Raw genomic sequence first — 23,072 nt, 5'->3', positions numbered from 1 at the left:
TAAATTGTTTCCAAATTTGGAAGCTTGTGTTCTCCCAATCCTAGACACCAGGAAAACAACAAATGATGTTATTCCACTCTCCCTATCATGTGCTCCCAACCTTCTCTCCATGGGCAGGCACTCAAGTGAAAGAGTTCATTCATGGAGTCCATCTTTTTTCCTTAGAAACAGGCAATCTCCTTTGATAAGACTGAGCAAGTACCTGAGTCTACTAACTCCCTGAGAACAAGTTTGTGATGGGAGAAAAAAAAAATCAAATAAAATGAACTCATCTTTGCCTAGAAAATGAAAGAAAGGGGATTTGGACATTGGATCATTTATTTCTTTAGCTTTTAACATAAATATGTAGTGTCATAGAGAAAGAGAAGCTCTTGGGGGAAAGCATGCCCTGTGTATTGATTGAAAATAGCGTATACCCAAATAGCCTGATTTTTAACAGCATTTGTGCTAGTCTTCTAGTCCTTCTCAGAGCCAGGAACAGTTTTAGGGCACATCATTAAACAAGAAGGTCCTAGAAACATCTTAAATCCTCAATAAATCTTTATCACATTCACAGTTCTATATACCACCAGAGTACATATTTAAAGGTTTCCATGACAGAGAGTTGACCTAGCACACTCAGCCTTCCAGGTGCTTTATGCAGTTACTGACAGAACTGTGTAAAAATCAATTTATGTTCAATAAGGTAAATGTCAATGATATCTTTAAACATGATGAGCCAATGGCGTAGTTTATTTCCAGACATTCAAATTTTGATAGCTGATGACCTTAAATATTATTAGGGCATGATCCAAAAGTTCAGAGACATTTAATAACCTATAATTAACTGAAAGAAAGTTCTAAAGTCATGGCATTCTCCTCCTCAGAAGTCTTCCATGGCTCACAAGCCCCTTCAAAAAGGAAGCTCCCTACATTAGTTTGGCATTTAATATCTTCTGTAATCTAGTTCTAAACTATCCTTTTAGCCTGATTTCATACATCCATCACTCATGCCTTATGTTCTAACAAATATGACTATTTATTGTTGCAAACTACCTATTACACTTTCCCACCTCTGTCTTTCCCTTTCACCATCTCTGTCGCTGGATTCTTCAAGTCTAAATTGGGACAATCTGTTTAAAGGGCAGTTTAGTAGGATATGTGTCAAGACCACTAATTTTATTTTATACTCTTAACCCAATAATTCTAAGTATCAGAAATAATTGGAGTTATACAATCCTATAAATGAACAAGAAAAATTTGCATTTTATTAAAGAAAAACAGAACCCTGAAAGTTACCTAAACCGTAAAGTTAAAGGATTACTCTAAAAATCATTATTTATCTATATATTATTGGTTAGCTATTTAAATAAGGTTGACAGACTATGTAGCAAGGAGAAATTTTTACAACAGTTGATAAATTAAACAGAACATTGCATATATATAATATGATCTTTGGGTTACAATTGAGAAAAAGACTGAAAGGAAATAAATCAAAATTATAACAGATTTCCAGGTCTTAAGATAATCAGGATAAGGTTTTCTATTGCTTTTATAAACTCACCTCTATTTTACACAATATCTTCATATATTACTTTAATCAGAAAAAAAAAATTAACACACTGAAAAGGTTCTGTATTTAAGTCCTGCATTTTAATGAGATGCTCACATGTGAAACCTTCTTAAATGATCCTTGAAGAAATTAATTCCTGCTTCTCTGTGGCCCCATAATACTTCATTCTTCCAGCTATATTTTAATCATTTTTCTACTTTGTGTATTTTTTGAATTTAATTGAAAAAATATGTAATATAGATCTGTGTCTTAGAATTTCTGAAACCAGACCCAGTTGAAGAGGAGGATTCTATCTGCAGTAGACACTACCTGTAATACAGTTTTATTTTCAGCACTGCCTTGTTCAGCACAAGCACATGTGCTTAACATCAGTCTCTTTTAAAAACTGAGCACCAAGCTTACCTTCTTCAGAGCTCTGCATCTGCAGTTTGTTTGATAACTTGTGTCTTAATTATAGGCTGTCTTCCCACCAAATGTTGTATGTATTAAGATTATGGAACAAAATGCTAAAATATATGCAGAGTTTAAAAAAATAAATCAGTAATTTTATCATAAGCACAGGGAGGAAAAAAACGCATGATTTTCCCAGCAAACTTGTTTTGTTTTGTCCACCAAACTGAATATATAGCTGCTTTTATAAATTAATGTTATAAATTCCTATAAGACATTTTATAAAATTCTCAGTTTAGGCCTAAAACATTAATATTTGTAATATTATATATATGCATATATATAGTCAATATTTACTATTTAGGGTACTGGAAAATATTGTCATATAAAATACATAACATCTAGTTCAATTTTATTTTAGACAAATATTGACTTTTTTTCATGTACTATATCTTCTACAGTATTTAGGGTATATTTCTAATGAAAGTTATTTGTTCTTCTGAGATTTAGATTTAACTGGCTCTCTTGTATTTTATTTGCCAAATCAGGTAGCTCTGAGTGGAGGAGTGATTATACATAGAGAGATTCCACAATCTGACTAAATAATCTTTCAAATCCACCCTGAATAATATTTCATTTGGACTCAGTACATTAGTAAACTCATATATCTGAATTCTCTACATCTTTCCAAACCAAGATTTTATTTTGTTTGTTTTTGTGGTACTAAAGATGGAATCATGGGTTCCCTAACACTGAGCTACATACTCTTTAGCCCTTTCATTATTTATTTATTTATTTTTGGAGACAGAATTTCACTATGTTGCCAAGGCTGGCCTCAAACATGAGATCCCTTGTTTCTGTCTCCTGACTTGCTAGGATTACAGGTGTATGCCACTCATCCAGCCAAACCAAATTTTAGAGAAATCCACCAACATAGATGCCAAGGAATCACCAGGACTTCCTAACCTCTCCAAATTCCAGAGCCTGAATTCCTGCCTAATCCATACATATAAATTACCCAATTCTATTATGCCTTACAGTTTTATTTTTATGCATTTATGCTTAGGAGCCAGAGTTCTTTGACTTTACGAGCTTAAAATTTTTCAGAGTATTTAATGCACACTAGAGAACCAATTCTAATTTGCCCTTGTTCTTTTACAGAACACTATAGAAGGGTATATATAACATTTGTCCTTTTAGGACTCTTCTATGACATTTAGATAACCACATCAGGTTTCCTCCTTAATAATTTGAACTAAATTTTGCTCATTTTTTTTTATCGAACCATCTTCTCCTATGACCTGCTAAAAGACAACATTCAATAAAATGAATTCTTTTTCCTACCTTTGTTCCCCCAAATTTTCCCTTTTCCATCATCATCCATCCAGAAACCTTAGTAAGGAGTCAAAGATTAATTCTCAATACATCTTTTTTATTTCCCTCCATCTCCATACCTTGCCATCACGTTGTCTCCATTTCATTTCTTCAATGTGTCTGTGAAAATTTCTCATTCTCTCCTTTCCATCCCACTATCCCTGTCTTAGTCCAGATTCTCTTTAGTTGTCTCCAAACCTGTGTTTCTCAAATTTCAGTGTGCTTATAGATCACATGGGTACCTTGTCAAAATGCAGATTCTGGTTCTATAGGTGGAATGGGACCCAGGAATTCCCCTAACAGATTCCTTGGTGATTCTGATACTCTTGGTCCAGGAACCTCCCCTCAAGTAGCAAGGCTCCAGGTTATTTTTATAGATTCCCAACAAATTTTCCTCCCATTGTAATTATTCACTATATTACTGCCACACTTCTGGGTAAGATTTTCTTTTCTTTTTTTCTTTTTTTAGTTGTAGATAGACACGATATCTTTATTTATTTTTATGTGGTGCTGAGGATAGAACCCAGTGCCTCACCCGTGAGAAGCAGGTACTCTATCACTGAGCTACATACAGCCCCAGCCCTGGGTAAGATTTTCATATGACTCCTTTTGTCTACTGAACTACCCAGTCTACCATGACAGCCTCATGTCCTGTTCCTAACCAGCCTAAAGACCCACCTTCTAAACTCTAACCCCACTCCACTTCTTTCTGCTTCTGAAACTCAACTCCTCTACTTCTAGGCCTTGTAGATTTCAGAACTTTTGGCTAAAACATGCTTAATCTTCTTTCGATAGAGGCTCCTTTTTTCTGGTGAAGCTCAAAGACTACATTTTCTCTGTGAAAACTTTTATACCTCCTCAGGACCAAGCCCAGGAACCAATATGATTATCTGTATCTCCCACAATTTAGTGTTTTCAACATAACTTTATATACTTACTAATTATTATAATATGTAGGGTTTATTATGCATTAAATACTGTTCTGTGTATTTTATATGTAATTCTCACAACAATTGTATAAAGTACAATTATATCCCAACTTTACAAATAATGGCACTAAAACACAAAAGGTGACTGTGTCAGGAATAATAGCTTATTAACTCTGTCGCTAGGTTTCAAACCAGACTCTAACGTATCAACTGCATTGCCTCTATGATTATGTCTTACTTTAATTATCCAAATGAATCATGTGAAATAACTGATGTTTGACTGCCTTATATCTACAAAGCAGCAGTTTATTATGAGCCAGTTTTTTTTAATAAATTATGAACCACTCATGGGAAAACACCATATATTTTTTGTCATAAAATCCCCTGTATTTAGTACACATACTGGCATAAAACCTGGCACTCAATTGAACTCTGTTAAAAGAGACATAACAGCTCCAATTACTGAGAATGCACACAGGCCAGGCATTACACAAGTGTTTCACATGCATTGTCATATTTAAACTTCATTACAAACATGTACTATGGATATTATGACTTTCATATCATGAATAACTACTCTATGACTCATAGAACTTAAGGCCAATGAACACACACAACCAGTACCATCATGAAGTGGTACCTAAAATAGTTCTACCCTAAAAAGTATGGGGGGTCCTAATTAGTATAAGATATATTCGATGCTTGCATAATTATATTAAATTAAATTCCACTGTCATATATAACTAAAAAGAACCAATAAAAAAAGAAAAATGAAAAAAAAAGAAATAAATATGTTGTCAAACTTCAGTCTTGAGTTGTATGGGAATTAGCAGGATACATATTTTTTCTTACAAGTCAAACTCAAGGTTCTAAAAAATTTACCACACTCTAGAAAGAAGACAAAACTCTTTTTTGTTAGCTTATTCTATAATTTTCTTATTCTGAAATATTGAAACACACAAAAATAGAGACAAGAATACAGATTATCCCTCAATCATGATTTTTCAACTTTATAATGGTACAAAAGCAAATATACACATTCAATAAAAATGTGTAGAAACTCAGCTCTTCTACTTTTGAATTTTGATCATTTCCCATGCTAGCAATATGCAGAAAGATGCTCTCTTTTGTACTGGAGCAGCAATGAATTAAAGGCCCACCTAGCTGTGTAATCACAGGAGTAAACATGCAATTCTGTTGCACACTTTATCAATAATATTTTTAACTTATGATTAGTTTATCAGTATATAACTCCATCATAAGTCAAGGAACTTCTATATAGTAATCTTCCATGGACTCAACACACAGCTTCAGAATTACTTATGATTCCCTATTCATCATCCATCCTCTTACTCTTTAAGTATTTGTTTGCTTGTTTATCACTGAACTATTTTAATGGAAGTCCCAAATATCACATAATTTTACGTGTAAATCTATTGATATGTATTGCTAACACAGTTTTAAGTAGCCACAAAATGATTACAACACTTAAAGTTTATAGGTATCCCTAAACATAAGCTAATATTAGTCTGTGTCCAATTTCCCTTGATTGTCTCAAAAATGTCTTATTTTGTCTATGCCTGAATTAAGATCCTAACAATATAAACCCACTGCATTTGTAGTTAAGTTTCTTTGAATGGCTCCTTCAAAACCATTCAAAGAGGAGCCTCCTTCCTTGTCGCCTCTCCTTTTATGTTTGTTTGTTTGTTTGCTCATGCCACTTGTCATTGATTAACTGATAGTTAGGTCTAGAAGCTTAATTAGATTCAGGTTTATGTACTTGTGGAAAAACCTCACATAGCTCTGCATGTCCTATGACACCAATCAGCATGCATAAAATATCTCTCCGTCCCATATTGAATAGATTGATTAGTAGGTTCAAGAATTATCAGTATGATCCATTAATTACACTGTATACAAATAAATTTTATTCTAATTTATTTTATTTTGAAAAATTTGAAACATACCAAAAAACAAGTAAGAATATAGATGGTTCTTGATGGGATTTTTCAACTACTTTATGATGGTGTGAAAGTAATTCACATTCAAACTTCCATTGTGAAAAGGCCAAAATTTTTAAGTGTTTTTAAAACAATCCCTTCACATTGTAAGCTGGAGTTCTTATTGATTATCCACTCCATGCCACATTGACCAGTAAATATGTCAGATACAAACGAAAAAATATCCAACATTGCATGCAGTACTGACTTTTAGGCAAATTAATTATCCAGCCTTATCCATATCAGGACCAAAAAAAAAAATCTTTTATTAAATTATAGTTGACATAGCCCTCAACTCAGTAGGATACTTGATTGTTCAAATAATATTTTGGTACTGATTTAAAAAATATTTATTCCATTAAAGAGAAGATATTTTTCTAAGGATGTGAACTTTCTCTTATGCATTATGGAGGAGATATTTTGATGACCTATTGTTTGAGCTAAACATCAGATTTGGAGATCTACACAAAGAAAATGCAGACACAGTGAGGAGGTCAGAATAGTGTGAAGTGAAACTTAAATAAGAAATATTCTCCCCATTGCATTATTATAGCTTACTCTACAAAATAGTCCTTTTTTCATGGATGTACTTGATAAGCTGCTAGGCAGGGCATTGTGTAAAAATTTATCATTTATAACATTTGCATTGAGCATCAGATAAAAAAATTCATGGCAACAGGGAGAGAATGTAGCTGATAAAAGTACATTATTAATTCTTGTTTGCCCATTCATTGGCAAAGGAAATTGGGTCTCAAAGAGACACACACTAGGGCAATTTTAAATGCTGAAAGTATTTGAGGAAATTAAATCCCAGCATCTTGGTTAAGGGCCAGTTATAGGCAACAAAGGTTTCTACCAAGTTCAGTAAATTTTTAGTTGGGACTAAGAAATTTGCTCTATTTCATTCACCTGGATTTACAGGGCTTGCAATAACTACCAATTTTAAGAACATATGTTTTATCCATCCTTCACAAGAGCATGAGGTGTTAGAAAAAGTTTCACTCTGCAATTTAGTTTAGTTTCATATTCTCATACCCACAATGATTATCTATATTTGAATGGATTCTTTTTGATAAATATGAAGAAATTGGACATGGTTTGAACTAGATAGTATATGGTCACTCCCTGGACAAATACATTATGATTTTGTTAAGTGCTATGCTGAAAATAAAAGTACACACTTCAAATTAATCCAATGAAATCATGCCCTAAGCAACACTGAAAAGACCATATGTTCTCCTTTAACTAAACTATGTTTAGATCAATTAGGAGCATCACATTCTGCATAGTCTCACTAACAGAAAACTGCTACAGAGTGTAGCAAATATGGTTCACCTCAGAGAAATTTTCAGGTGGTATGGAATAACCCAGAAACAAACACTACAGTTCAAAAAGAGTTAGTTTAAATCACAATATTTCAATATTTGATTGTTTCATAGTTCCAAACATTTCATTTAGTTTGAGTTATTCAAAATATAACACAGATAAAAATATTCTAGTATAGAACAAAATAGTATTTGTTCTACCAAAACCTTCCCTACTTTATACTTAAATGTGTTTGACTGGTAGTAATCCTATAGAAATGGTCCCACTCTAGGGATAGAAGATGAAGTACACAACTGCCAGTCAGTATTTCCCCTGCCCACGGCCTCTTCTATGTAGAAATGTCCTGCTCACAATTTCTAGATACCGTATTTACCATAATAATGGATCTAGAAATTCTGAGCAGGACATAAACAAAAGATAACTAATCCAAAATGAAGCTGTTGCCCCAGGAAAGAGCCTATCGTTTAAAATAAAATAAACAGGGTTTCTCAGGAAATCATTTAAGGAAAACTTAAAGACTTTTAACTGTTACTTAAAGGAATATATCTAAACCCATATTCATCGTTAGAACCATAAGATTTGGAGCAAGCCAACAGTGTGAGGGACCACGGCCAATTTGTAAAAGAGAAAAGCCAGTTAGTATAGAGAGCAAAATGGAGACTAAGAGACAAGCAATGCTTCTATCAGAGATGTCTACATGAGAGAGATAATGTAACCAGTTGATAGGCTCAGTGTTCACACTGAAATTCCAGTCCATGTGAATCCTTACTATAAACTGTCTTTAAGTATTTTTCCTTGAAATCATTGATTAAGTGATGGATCTCAACCCGTGCAATTGAAGTGAAGCAGTTTTGGTTTGGGAAAAAATCCATTGTCATAGCAGCAGGATGATGATCATCACAAAGTGGTCACATAGACAAGTTTCCCATTATTCCATGTGGACAAGGGCCTGAGAGTGCCAAAGAACTCAAGATCAAAGCTCCTTTGCTGGGGTCTCCATGAGATATTCAGAAAACACAGTGTTGTACCTCCTTGGAAACCAAAGTGGACAAGGAGGAAGCAGTAAGACCTGGATCCTCCCAACAGAGGGGTCCTTGTCTGGTTAGGAGTAACCAAGATGCCCTAAGCCAAAGGAAATTCCAAGGGAAAACATTAGCCTCTTAAGACACACTAAAAAGACTCTGTGTCTAATCAAAGGAAGGAAGTTATGCTACAGTGATACAGCTGAAAAAAACAGTTTTGTTACTTATTGTGTGATGCTACAATTCAACAAGCTGTGGCCTTAGAAAGTCAAACACACTATGAAGTTGTGTTTCCCAAAACTCTGGTAAAATGCAACAGAGAACCAAGAGACAAGGTCAACTTATTCTGCAAAATAGGTTGTGGGAGCACTGACATGTGCCAGTGAAGCCCAGAGCTTTATAACCAGATTTTGGCAGAAAATATATATTTTAAGTTTCATTTTTTTTTTTCTGTTGAGAACATTTTTTTTTCTGCTTCTGCATTCCTCAGGGTTTTTGGCTTTAAAAAATGCCAAAATCCTATATTGCATGCATGTTTCAAAGATGGACACAGGGCAAATACTTCCCAGTTGTTTTCCTGGGAAATACTCTTGAGAGAAAAGGAACAGACTCTCTAATGACAGCAAAGCACATTTGGCTTGTTTTGAAAGGCGCCACCCATGGTGACAGTGAGCTGGAATCTCTCCATCTTCACTCTCCAGGTTTCTGAAAACTGTGAGAACAATCACGGGAAAGAACACAATGGGTCACATTTGCTATAAAGTGCCATTTTTATAAGCCAGAGGTGATTGGGTTAGAAAGAGTTCTCAACCAAATTTCCTATTTTATCTCCACTGTGCCTTCTCATCCAAATCTAGGGAAGTCTTAAGGTCCACTCCCTGAGAAGACAGAGTCCACAAACAAGAGAAGGAGACCCAGAAGAGTGATTTCAGATCAAGCAGCTCAAATGTCACATAAACAAAGAAACAAAGAACAAAGTCATCCTATGTCCTGCTCCTTCATTTATTTCCAGCAAGGAATGTTTCAGTCTCTGGTTTCTGAATAACAGACTACATATGCTTTTTAAACTTGGCCTCAATTGACTAGGTATAATGAGACTGAAAAAGAAAATGGGCCACACTTCACCTAGATTAAGTTTTGGAAGAAAAGAAAAAATATTCTGCATTAATGCATTGCCAATAGTACAGCATTCAAATGACACTTCTCCTTTCCCTCCTCCTTGGTTTTCTCTTCCCATCAGGAAGCTGGAGCAGATATGTTCAATCCAGTGGGGAAGCCTCAGTGTTTACTAACTGCGATGGCAGCCAGGATTCCTCTGTTTGAGATATGCCTTCAACTAGGTGTTGCCAACTTTCCTTCCAGATGGCTAAGCACCCACAACCGACAACCAGCACATCTTCTGGCAGCCGTTCAAAAGAGCTGAGAGCAATGTCACATCCCAATGAGAAAGCCTGCAAACTCTCATCTTCCATACAGTCATTCTCAAACACCACAAGAGTTTTTTTATTAACAAAACCATTTAGAATAGGCATGAAGTTAATTTATTGCTACACTGATTTAAAATATTTATTTTTTAAGTTATTTTTTTCAATTGGCTTGAATCTGTTCTGCTAAAAGACATTAGGATGGCAAACAAATGATGAATAAGGAAGAACTGTACAGTCCCTTGAAATTAAGTGGTTGGCAAAGTTCTCGGTATTCCTGTTCACGGATTGAGCAGTTAGTAATAAAACATGGACTAAATCTGTAATTTGTGTGCTCTGGAAGCACAGGAAGAATAGGGGTGAGACTTTATTCCTATGCAATAGATTAGGATGGACATTTTCCCTGTCTTTTGCACAAAATCCACCCTGTTTAAAGTCCAATTGGCAGCGAACAGTTCTGGCACTGGCTAACTAAAGAAGCATCACTTATTCATTTGCTTTGTGTCTGTTTGTTTTGCTCTCTTAATCTCAATGGCTCATCAATTTTTAACTAAGCTCTCTCCAGGGTTTATAGTTTGGGCAAGCCAGTTAACCAGGATAAGTGACATCCTAAAGAATTTCTGCATGTGTTAGTAGCACAATATGGTGGCCACAATGGACTCCTAGAAAAAGCATTGCAGAAGAAATTTATCTTAACATATGAGAAGGAGTAATTTTTGAGCCCCTTCTTCAACCAAAATCATCCCAAGGCAATTTTACTTCTTTTGAAATCCTGTTCTATTATGACTTCATAGTCCATCTTGACATGCTTTATGCCTTATTGACCATAGTCAGAAAGCATGACCTACAGTCTTATTCAATAGCTTCTGTGGCTTCCTTTCTTACATCAATGAAAATTATAACATCAACATATTATGTACTTTCATAAGTTTGGTGTCTGTTCTGCAGATACTATCCACTATCTACTAAGTCCATTCTAGAAGCTGACTAGGAGCTTACATACCCAAATTCCTAGGGAGTGAGCATTGCAAAAGAGCTCTGAGAATTCAGACCTGATGACTAAATATAGCTAGAAGCAAAAGTGGCATAAAACATATTTTCTTCTCTTTTAATACAAACACTGTTTTCATCTCCTAACTACTGCTGTAAATTAAGAAAGCAGAAAAAGATTCCAAGCACCCAAACTCTTTGAATGGGAGCTGACAGTTTTCTTTGCGATACATGATAGAGAATTGATTCCATTTTGACCTTCTGAAGCTTGACTAATCCCATTATAGATTTGAAAGACAATGTTCTACCTTGCTTTAAGAGTCAGAAGATTTAATTTAAATAAAAGTAGAAATAGATAATTTTTTATTAGAATTCATAACTTGGTTCAGTACCTACCACAGCCATTTCTTAAACATGATGCTGGAAATGTATTTATTTTCACTTTTAATGCATCTTTAATTCTTATAGATGCAGTATACAACATTTTTTAAAATTGGGAAACTCAAAAAAGTAAAGATTAAAATATATATATAAAATCCATATTCTCATCATCCCAAGATAATTGGAGATATCTTTGCAGTCTTTTTGAATAGGTGAACATACAGGTAAACATTTTTTCAATGAAACTGGGTTCATAATAATAGACATAATTTATATACCATGAGCATTTCCACTTTCATTAAATAATATCCTAATATTATTCTTCTCCTTGTATTTAGTTTTAAGTTAGTTTTAAAGTATCCAGTTAACTTTCCTCAATAGCTAAAATGCACTAGTCATTTAAAAGTATGGCATTAGAGCAGATTATGCTAAGCTAAGCTAGCCAATCCTTAAAAAACAAATGCCAAATGTCTTCTTTGATATAAAGAGAGCAACTAAGAACAGAACAGGAAGGAAGAGCATGAGAAAAAGACCTTTATTAAACAAAGACGAGAGGGGGAAGAGAAAGGGAGAGAGAAGGGAAAGCATATGGAAAAGGTAGGAGACCTTCAATGTTACACAAAATTATAAGAGGTTGTGAGGGGAAAGGAGAAGGGAAAAAAGGGAGAGAATTAAACAACAGCAGAGGAGGTAGAGAGGGAAGATGGGAGGGGAGGGAAGGGGAGGGGGGATAGTAGAGGTTAGGAATGGTAGCAGAACACAACAGTCACTAATATGCCATTATGTAAAAATGTGAGTGTATAACCCATGTGATTCTGCAATTTGTATTTGGGGTAAAAATGGGAGTTCATAACCCAATCGAGTCAAGTGTATGAAAGATGATATATCATGAGCTCTGTAATGTTTTGAACAATCCATAAAAAAGAAAAAAATAAAATAAAAGTACCTATAAGAATCACATTCAAAGAAAACTGATGGTTTTAAAGAAAAATAAAAGAAAAAGTTATTTGACTATTATCAGGACTAAATCCAGAGTTATGGAAGCAAAGGAAAGTCAGTTTATTGATTGAATTAAGGAAATGAGCCACTCATTAAAAACCATGAATTTACAGATTTTCCCTTTAGTAAGACATCTCTTTTGTTGGAATACTTTTATTAATACCATTTATTTGCTTGGAATAGATATCAGATCCCCTGCCTAGCTCAATTCTCCAGACTTTTAAGGACCACTATTTACCATCTGACCTGACCAACTGTTCCTACCTCTTCTTCTACCTCTTGGGAAAAAGCTGAACTATAATGATAAAGAATATAAGGTTGATCTGAAGCAAATTATTGAAACTTTCTCTCACTCCAGTTTCTCATCTATAAAATGAGAATAAAACTATTATCTTCCTCAAGGGTTGTTTTTTTTTTTTTTTTTTTTTTTGTGGTGCTGGAGATTGAACTCAGGGCCTTGTGCCTGCAAGGCAAGCACTCTACAAACAGAGCTAAATCCTTAGCAAGGGTTGTTGTGAGGAGTCACAAGTCAACATATATCACACAGTTGTGATGGTGTCTGGAATACTATAGGTATTTGATAAGTGCTAGGTGCCATTTTTAACTCTCATTTAATCACATATTGTTTGACTACCACTTTAATATGTATATGTCCATGGAAACATCATATCATACACCTTAAATGTATACAGTAAGATTTTAATCCCATACTGCTTTTTCTTTTACTCCTTGGCAATTATTTTTGTGTTCTCATTTTTCACAGGTTTACCCTTTTGGCAACACTCTTTTTATGTAAACATCTAATTTTGTTTTTGCCTGGTGCTCTACATTTTTTTCTTCTTTCTTCCTGTTGAGAACCCAAAGACCTTTACAAAATCTTATTAAGCCCTTTAATCATCGAAGGCTTTTGACTATCAGCCTGGAGTTAGGGAGTAGTCTAGCAGAAAAGTCAGCCTCAGAAGACTCAGTCTGTGAACCTGTGTCTGCCAGCAGGCCCCCGTGCCATGTGACTTGACCCGACATTTTATAATCTTTGCTCATTTGCTTTCACCCTTGGGCTGAATGTCACAGGTGGAGGGCCTGTTTCTCAGGCAGTAGTTGAGTCAAAAATAAAACCTTATACTATTCCCTGATACACTATTCTAATTACTGCGAATAGCTCAGAGAAATGAGGAGAAACTGAGAGAGAGACAGAGTGAATCACAGAGGTTTCCCTCATTTCCAAACCTGAATGTTACAAGAGGTAAGAAGACCCTACCAGGCACCTACAGGTGATTTCCCACACAGCTCGCTGATGGGTGTGAGTGGTTCTTCCTCACCCACCAAATCTCCTTGCTAGAATCATTTTTCCATTTTTGAGCTTCAAAACACTAAAGCACAAGGAATCGTCAAGTTACAAGTATCAGAGCCCAGCTGAGTCCCTGTGTGTGCATCTGTGTATCCTACCGGGAGCATATATAGGATTCCCATAGTTATAATTGGTGCTGCTGCCCTTCGGCTGAGAATTGCATTACTTGAAAAGCAGAGGGGTAGCTGTTGTACTTATGATCATTAATATTTCAATCCAGAGGGGCCTGTTTCCTAAGCCCTAGGAGAGGGAACGGAGGTTAGCGTAGTGAAACTCAGCCAAAATGCTATAACCTGCAGCCAGATGTGTTATGAATAACAATGTGTGGAAGAAATAATAAAACTGGATAAGAAGGACAAGCTTCCAGTGTTAAAAACCTTGGCAAATTGAGGTTTTGTTTAAGCATGTGGGAGCTAAATGCCAAAGAAAAGCCCCCTGACCTAAGCAGCTTGCTGGAAGTGGCTGCACATAATTCAACAACTCTGCCAGGAAAGTTACCCACAAAAGGTTGAGAAAAGCTGATCCAATAGATCAACTAATGGCCTGGAAGGAAGTTATAGAACCATGCATCGCATACCAGACTCCTCTCCCTCTCCCGTGATTCCTCGATATTCCCTCAGGGCCCCATTGCCTCCAAAAAGGAATTTTAACTTGCTCACTATAGAAAAGGTAATAAATGCTTTCCAGTGACCTGCCATTGGAGGGCGCACCAGAAATAACGTGGGTTTAAGCAAGTGGCTGCTTCTGAAGTCAAAGTAACCCTGTGACTGCAAAGAGTGCTTCCTTGCAGTGAACCTCATCAAACACAGCCATCAAGATGAGACCACCTTCTTTCCAGAATTAGAATGTATTCTTCAAAGAGTGAATGTTCAGCTCTTCTGGTTTTCAAATGTCAGCATTCTTTGAAGTTTCTACTGCCAAGGAGTAAAGCAGGTCTTTGCCTATCTTTAGTTTCATAAACTGAGTAAGTTGGGTCTGAGAAATTAAGCCTCCCAATTTGTGATCCCTTGATAATGTTAGACTTCTACATATGCCATTATTTTTATGGGATCTGACTCTGTTGTGTATATTCAAGGAGGTGTTTGTGCTGTTCAGACATTAGTTATATTAACCTTTCAAGCAGAATCCTGTTTTGTAGCTGAAGCACCAAAATAAAAAACAAAAGAAGTCCTTTGTTGTCCTTGTTTTTGTTTAATAAGTAATGACTAGAAGACAGATGGCAAATACAAGGCTCTTTTGTTACTGTATTGCTTCCCTGATCATAACAGATATCAATAATCAATTCTAGCCACCTTTCATGTCAGCCTAGATGTGATTTCAGAAACTAACCTTCCCAGCAACCACTATAACTGCATCAGAGCTGACACATGAGATGAGAGCTGGCTCAGGGTGCCAGGCCCACTTCAAGCTGGTGACATCACAGTGACTCATTGTGTCGTCAAGAGACATCCTTCAGTTTCTATGATAAAATCCATGTCTCTATAGCATTATCTTGAAGAAAAGATATGAGATAAAATTTATAGACGTAAACTTATAGGGTCCAGAGTTCGCTCCACCCAGATACCAGAAACAGCCCAAACTCTCTATCAACACTGATGCATTAAAATAGCATTGAGGGGCTGGGGATGTGGCTCAAGAGGTTGCACGCTCGCCTGGCATGCGTGCGGCCCGGGTTCGAACCTCAGCACCACATACAAAGAAAGATGTTGTGTCCGCCGAAAACTAAAAGATAAATATTAAAAAAACTCTCTCTCTTTAAAAAAAAAAAAATAGCATTGAAGGGGAAAAGCCCATAAACTTCTGAAAGTTTAAGAAACTCAGGTGAGACAAAAAGAATATATATAGAGAATTCTTAGCATAAGCCAATCAGTGTTTCTTAAAGAATTAATGAAAACATAGGAACCAAAAGAATTTATATTTTATTTAGGATCCAAATAATGTGTCTAGTGTTTGTGAATGATATTGAAAGCACTTAAGACAAAGGCAAGACATGTTAATGCCTTATCTTTTCTTGAAGTTTACTAAACCTCCAGAAAGCACAAACAAATAAAAAAATATATTGCAAAATAATCCACAAAAGGGATGTCAGACATCTATGAAACAATTAAAATGAAGAGAAAGCTAGCAATTCCACCCATCAATTTTAACTAGAAAATACCTTGAAACCTCCTGTAGGATGATGAAAATTAATTTCTTAACAAATCAAGAGAAATGAGAAAGTTATTAAACATCAGTAATAGTAACATGAAAGAAAAGGATTTGTTGCATGGATGACTTGAACCTATGAGATATGAATCTAGGTCAACATGAAGCCACATGCAAAATTTTAAAGAAATAAAGCTACTTGTAAGATAAGAAAGAAAACTGAAAACATTGTTAATAGATATCATTCCAAATAATTACCAATTTTACAGGTCTTCATGTCTCCCAGACATAGAAGGTCAACTCAATAGCATGTTTCACTCTCAATCCTTTGTAAACCTTATCTCCTAACCCCCAGCTGCTCTGATGCTTCAAGTCTAGTGGGATGTCTAGTGCACACTTGAGTAAATTACCAATTACAGCACCACCATCCATGCAAACTTGTTAACATTTACTCTTAACATGTACACACACAATGTTACACACACACACACACACACAATGTTAGGCATGAAGTTCAGTGGTAGAGCACTTCTTTTAATCTAGCATAAGTGAAGTCCTGGAGTCAATCCCTAATACTGAAATATACACACATACATATACAAAAAAAATTATCAGTTAAAATAAATACATAAAACAGAATCAATTTTGCTTCATGAAAGCTGTCAGTAAAGGAATCCATCCAAAGCTTAATTACAAAAATTCAAAATCTAAATGATATCCAGATAAAGATTTTTAATTAAAATCTCTCCCAGACTTTTAACAAAAAAAAAAATATCAAAATTAGGTTGGACAAGAGAAAAACTTTCATATCAAGCCCTTTTTCATGGGTGAAGCACTTTGAGCCATTCTTTTTATAAAAGAACTGTGCGAGGAGGGAGGTTAATGGTCTATACAGAAGAGATTAAGTACATTCAAAGGTGGGGACAAACTGGGAAGAATGATCAGAAAATGAAGAAGCAATTGCCTGGATTGATTTTCTGTATCCCTTCACTTGTACTAAATCTGCAGAATGTTTTTGCACAAGGAAAAAGGTATAGGACCTAGCATGGTACTGAATACTGAAAAGTGAACTGGGCAGTTTATGTAGCTGTGTATAAGTGATTCGGTATATGGATTTCATTGGGGATTTGTCCTGCCTTTAGAGGGTAGCAACTACTTGAGAAGGAAATGTTTTTATTGCGCCAGTTCTGTGCAACACTCAAAATACCATTAAAGGAAATAGCACTGGATGAAAACCTATTACTGCTGGGTACATTGCACACAGTATATTATTTTGTCCTCAGAGCCCTTAAAGGTGGTTGTCATTAGCTCTATTCTACAAACCAGGAAATCAGGCCCTGAGGGGAGGGGTCAGTAATTTACCCAAGATTATAAGGAATGCAAAAGATTTTGATCAACTCTGTCATAGGGCCCCAAAGCTAATAGGTCCTTAGTATATCATGTAGCCCTCCTCTGAAGGCTTTAAAGAAAGGCATTAATTGATCTTTTGAGATATTTGAAACTGAGCCTGCCTTAAGAAAAAGGGCATGAATTGCATTATTTCAACATTTAAACCTTTCCAATACATACCTTTTTAAGTCTGATAAAAGTCACACACACACACACACACACACACACACACACACACACACATACACACATACATGAATCACATGACACAGAGGTTTCAGTGTCCCATAAGCACATGCATGAACCAAAATCCAGGTTCTCAACACCTGGACAAATGACCACTAGTATTTCTCATGTCTCTATGCTACATTACAACATCTCACTCCATGTAGTCATTGAACAGTAGACAGAGAGTGAAGAATGTGAAATCTGGGGTTAGACTACTTTCCTTCATATCCTCCCTTTGCGTTTAGTAGCTGTAACCTTGAGCAAGCTACAATACCTCCTTTTATCTCAGTTTCTTCTTTTGTGAATGGGTGCGATGATCAATTCATAAGTTGTAAGAATCAAGTAAGAAATCACATACAATTCTTTATCCCACTGTCTGGCACAAAGCAAGCAAGCACTAAATAAATGCTAATATCACTGACATTGAAAAGAATTGACTACCAAAGGGTTTCTTCTCTTTAGGCAATGTGACTTTGTATCGTTTCACTAGTAAAGCAGCATGTGGCAATCCACACTTTCCAAACATGTTTAAAATCTGCATGATATTATGCAAGGTGGCAATGCTACTCCCCTGCAAAGAGAATTTGTTTCTGATGAAGTAATGTTATGTCAGTTATAGACAGAGCCCTTAACTGGCCTATTCACTCATACTTCCTACCTATGAGTACGCTGTCTTATATCTCATGCACTATGCTCTAAGAAAGCACAAGTAACCTCAAGGAGAGGTGCACATGAAGGGAAACCAAGTCCCTCTAGCCAAAACTTGGAGTTGAATCCCCACAGATAACCATAACCAATTTTCTAGCCATGTGAGTGAGCAACCTTGCAAGAAGATCTTCCAGGCTCAGTGCAGAGGGGCCCAGAATAACTCCATATGCAACAGAGTTCCTCCAGACCCTGCTCATGGAAGATCATGGTTGTGTCAGGTCACCACAAGTGGGGATATTTTGTTGTGCAGCACTAGGACTCAGAACACAGCACTTGATGGAGCCACTCTTCTCCACTTTCCTGATGCTCACCTTCCCTGAGTGGGCCCGTCACAAAGACACTCCTACTGGAGGATCTACAGTCATAATGTATATTGGGTACCTGTAGTTTCACAGTCACTGGTCCATCTTGCATGGATGGAGGCAGGAAGAATATATGATGTAAGTAAACATGCATCTGCCCTAAAGTACATGTGGGAAGAATGACTACCCATATGCAGAAGTAACCAAAACACATGGTTACCAAATATGTAAACCCAGTGAAAATTACAGCAGCTCAAACAGGGCCCATTTATTCCAAATACAGATGAAAAGCTGATCAGGGACACAGTTCATAGCAGGGAGCAGTTCAGTTATGGAATACTGCCCCAAGAGTTAGATTTAAGCCAGATTTTTGAAGATCAAAAGACATAAGAGTCGACAGATTGCAAGCATAGTATACGTTCTGTAAGTTACAAGCGGCAAGTGCAAAGACTCAAACCTAGTAATGAACAAGTCACAGACAAGATCTATAAAGGAGACTGCCTAAATTCTAGCAGAGGGTCCTTACCAAGAACAAAGAAATGAGGTTGGGGAGATTGGAACAAGGGGTCAACAAATCTCTACTCCAAGCTTTTACATCCTGGTGTGCTTTGGCCTCGGGGAGGTTTTTCTTTTCTCATTTCAGACAGAAGGCTTCTCTCCAGCCCTCAAAGACAAGCTGCCTGAACCAGGGACTTAGGTGCTTCTGTCACATAATGCCTGGTCTCTTTGCAAACTGGCTTTCTGTGTTTTACTCAGCAGTCTGTTCAGTGCTTTTATGGAATCAAGAATGCTCAAAATCTAGTCATATCTTCTGCCTAGTGTCTTCTGTCAGAGATGTCCAAGTGGATTCGTTACACATCCATCAAAGAGACACACTTCAAAATGTGACCCTATCAACAAAAACTGCTCTTAGTTGATTCACAAATGCAGTCACCAATGGAGTGCTGAGCAAAAAGTAATTCCCACAGGACTTCAGCCTAATTACACTGCCTTCCAGGGACTCCCCTTCCCTACCATGAAGCTTTGGTAGAAGATGCAATCTAGATGCAATCTGATGTAAAAAGAACTTAAAGCCCAGGTGAATGAGTAGATTATGGCAATTTCCCATAAGTTTGATATCTCCTTCTAAAATTCTAATGGTATTAAGAAAAATATTTTAAAGTGAAAAGGTCTTGATTATTTCTTTTTAAAAAATGTTCTTAAAATCTTCCTTCACATAGTGTCACAAACTCTTGTTCTGGGGACCAGACTCCACCATTTGAAGCAAATAGTCTTATTAGAGAGCAAGAAATATTGAGATTGGAAAAGCCAAAGAATCCAAAAATTAGACCACCCATTTGTATTTTTAAATGTTTAAATAGATCTCTCTAGAATACCTTTTCTACCAACATAACATTTTGCTTTTCTTGACTTGCAAACATGAGAAAGGATGTGAAAATGTGAGGAAAACATAAATAACATTCATTACAATAATAAGAGGCTTTCCATTTTAAATGTATTTGTGTATCAAAATGCAGGATCTGAGGACTGCTGTTCATTTACTTATTCACATGCTCCCAGACACGTGTACGATCTCCAGAAGCGCAACACCCTCAGATTCAAATCCAAAGAACACCATCAGGCTCATCCTGGTGGATATGAGTTGATCTCACACCATATGGTCCACATCTTTTCTCCTCTGATGAATACATCATCTCCAGGTTTGTATCACATCTGTCTCATTAGACTGAAGAACTGCCCCTGGCTATTACCATGTTTTCAGACAACTTCAGTACATCCTAAATGCCTGAAGGCTAACACCTAAGCAATATCAAAGATTTGTATAGCCTTCTTTCATTTTTGTTTGTTTTCTCCATCATTTTATATATTCCGTGACTTGCATGTCTTATTAGGACTAAGATTTTAACTCTTAACAAGCACAGCTCCCACCCCAACTTTGTGTATCTCTTATCGTTATAAAAAAGAAAATCACACCCTGGCCCTCAAGATGACCATTTAAGCTCTTTAGCGCTTCAATACTAAATCCCAGAGCAGAGCTAAATCAAAGAATTTCTCCTAAGAAATCTGCTTGGAAATAAACATAGTTGAATTTTTTCCTCAGTCCCTCAGGAAATCCTCAGAAGGCTGTGTGGTGATTTGAAATCTGTAATAGATCTCAACTGGGAAGGACCTGGTGTAGATTTTTGTTTTTGTTTTTTTTTGTTTTTTGTTTTTTGTTTTTTAAAGAGAGAGGGAGGGAGGGAGCGAGAGAGAGAGAATTTTTTTTTTTTAATATTTACTTTTTAGTTATTGGTGGACACAACATCCTTGCCTGCATGTGGTGCTGAGGATCGAACCCGGGCCGCACGCATGCCAGGCGAGCACGCTACCGCTTGAGCCACATCCCCAGCCCCTGGTGTAGTCTTTGATAGTCCTCATCAAACAGAACATATGATTAAGTTGATCATAATTCAAGATGATTGATTCCCTTGTTTTGATTTTGTTTGATTCCCATCTTAGCCTGATGGATGTTGGTAATACATTGGATCCATGGAGATAGGTTAGTTGGAAGGCTTAATGACAAAAAGAATGTTGGATGGATATATCAGCCTACAGTCCTACTGCCATGTATATGCTGAATTAGTGTCCTGAGATAGCTTGCTGTGTGACCACTCTATTCTTTTAAAACCCATCCTGAATTAGGCCTAAACCTCTTAAATTTCCAGCAAGCCAAATAGTCCTGGAACTGACCCAGACATCAAGCCAAAACTACATCATATAATATTTAATCTAACAAGCATTTATTTACCAATGATTATATACAGTAATTTCTGCTTTGGCATTGAAATACAAAAATTATTAGCATATTCCAGCTTTTACAATAGGTATAATGAACAAAAAATCTCCACCACCTCCCTCAGGAAAAAATATGAAATGTATTATAAAAAGCTATTAAATTTACAATCTTGGAGTTGTTTTTTTTAATCCAATAAAGACAAAACTTGTTTGCTCTCACTGGACTCCATTTTTCATTCAATGCATTAAAAGTGGAGAAATAATTTGTCCAGTTCTGTTGTTCTGTTTTTTTTTTTTTTTCAGCCAAGCAGAATCTGAACAATTTCCAAAGGCAGTTCCATAAAAATTATTTCACTTTCTTTTTTCTCTATCGACTTTTTTTTTTATAAAAGGGATTATTTGAGGGGTCTTAATATACGTGTGTTTCTTTTTCTTCCTTATTCAATTTTGCAGTTATATTTAGTTTTTGTTAAAATGGCTGCCAATTGTTGACAGCCTCTAAGTTATTACTTTTCAATACACTTCATACATGACCGTTAATACCTGCACCTTTAATTTTTTTTTTAAATTCCCCCAATATGATTTATTTAAAATGAATTACATGATGTCCTGAAATTTAATCTCATGGGAAGAGTGAGGCCCAATCAGTTTTTAATTAAAGATAGTTAAATGGTAACATTGAAGGAATTATTGAAATAAATACAATGCAGTAATCATACAAAACTGAAAAACAAATTAATGTTCTTTCCTGTGCCCTTATGTCCAACAGAAAAACCTGACAACATAAAGTATGTTTTTAAATTGTGGAACTGATTGAACATTGTGGAGAGAAAACAGTTTTAAAAATCATAACTCCACACAGCACAAGGTTAATGTTATTTAAAGTGCAAAAGCCAGGGAGATGGTACCCAGATTACCTGGTACTTTACCCATTTATGCACCGGGGAACAGACATGTTTATCTTTCACCTTGACATCTGATTGCTGTGCTAATGCCATTTAAAACCAGATGGAAGGAAATTATATTCTCCTAAGGAGCCGACTGATTCTTTTCTTTAAAGAAAAGAAAAAAAATACAGATAGCCATTTTGATTCAAACAAAGTGCTACACAGAAATCTCTGGGCATAAATCGCATCAGGCCTCTATAATTTTTGCTTGCTATTGGTTATTGCTGGGATAATTGCACAGGAACACTATTTATGTAATTGTCAGCAGTACTACTCCTGGACCAAGGACCAAGGCCTCCTGCAGATTTCTACAAATCATTACTCTCCTTACAGTTTTTCTTTTCTTTTTTTTCTTTCCTACAGATCACTGGAGTTAAGCCAAGTAAAATTATTGTTCTCAATCTTGGGAAGATTCACATTAATTTTTGAAAAGTACAGACAAGTTTTGCAGCTAAACAAATTTATGCCCTTTGCTTAAGAAAAAAGGAGACACTGGAGGATCCAGGGGGAAAATTGTTGAAAGAAAATGCACACCTTCAAAGCTATAGATCTACTTGAACAAATTGAAAGCTAATTTTGTGAACAGGGTCAAGGAAGTTATTAAACTGTTTAGCCCAAAGGGGTTGGACATGGAAAGAAGATATTTGACAATATTTGTACAACTCTGTTCCTTGCTCATTTGTTTTCTCTTTCAAGTTGTTATACTGCATTAAGGAATTCAGAAGCAACAGATTATTATGCACTTATAGTAGTAAATAAAACTCAGGAATATGTCTATATGCATAAAAAGTTTCCCCTTTCTACAAAATTGCAAAAGATAATTCTGCTCTATTTATAATTTCA

Source organism: Callospermophilus lateralis, chromosome 1 (assembly GCF_048772815.1).
Source record: "Callospermophilus lateralis isolate mCalLat2 chromosome 1, mCalLat2.hap1, whole genome shotgun sequence".
NCBI lineage: Eukaryota > Metazoa > Chordata > Mammalia > Rodentia > Sciuridae > Callospermophilus > Callospermophilus lateralis.
Note: the sequence above shows the minus strand (reverse complement) of the source record.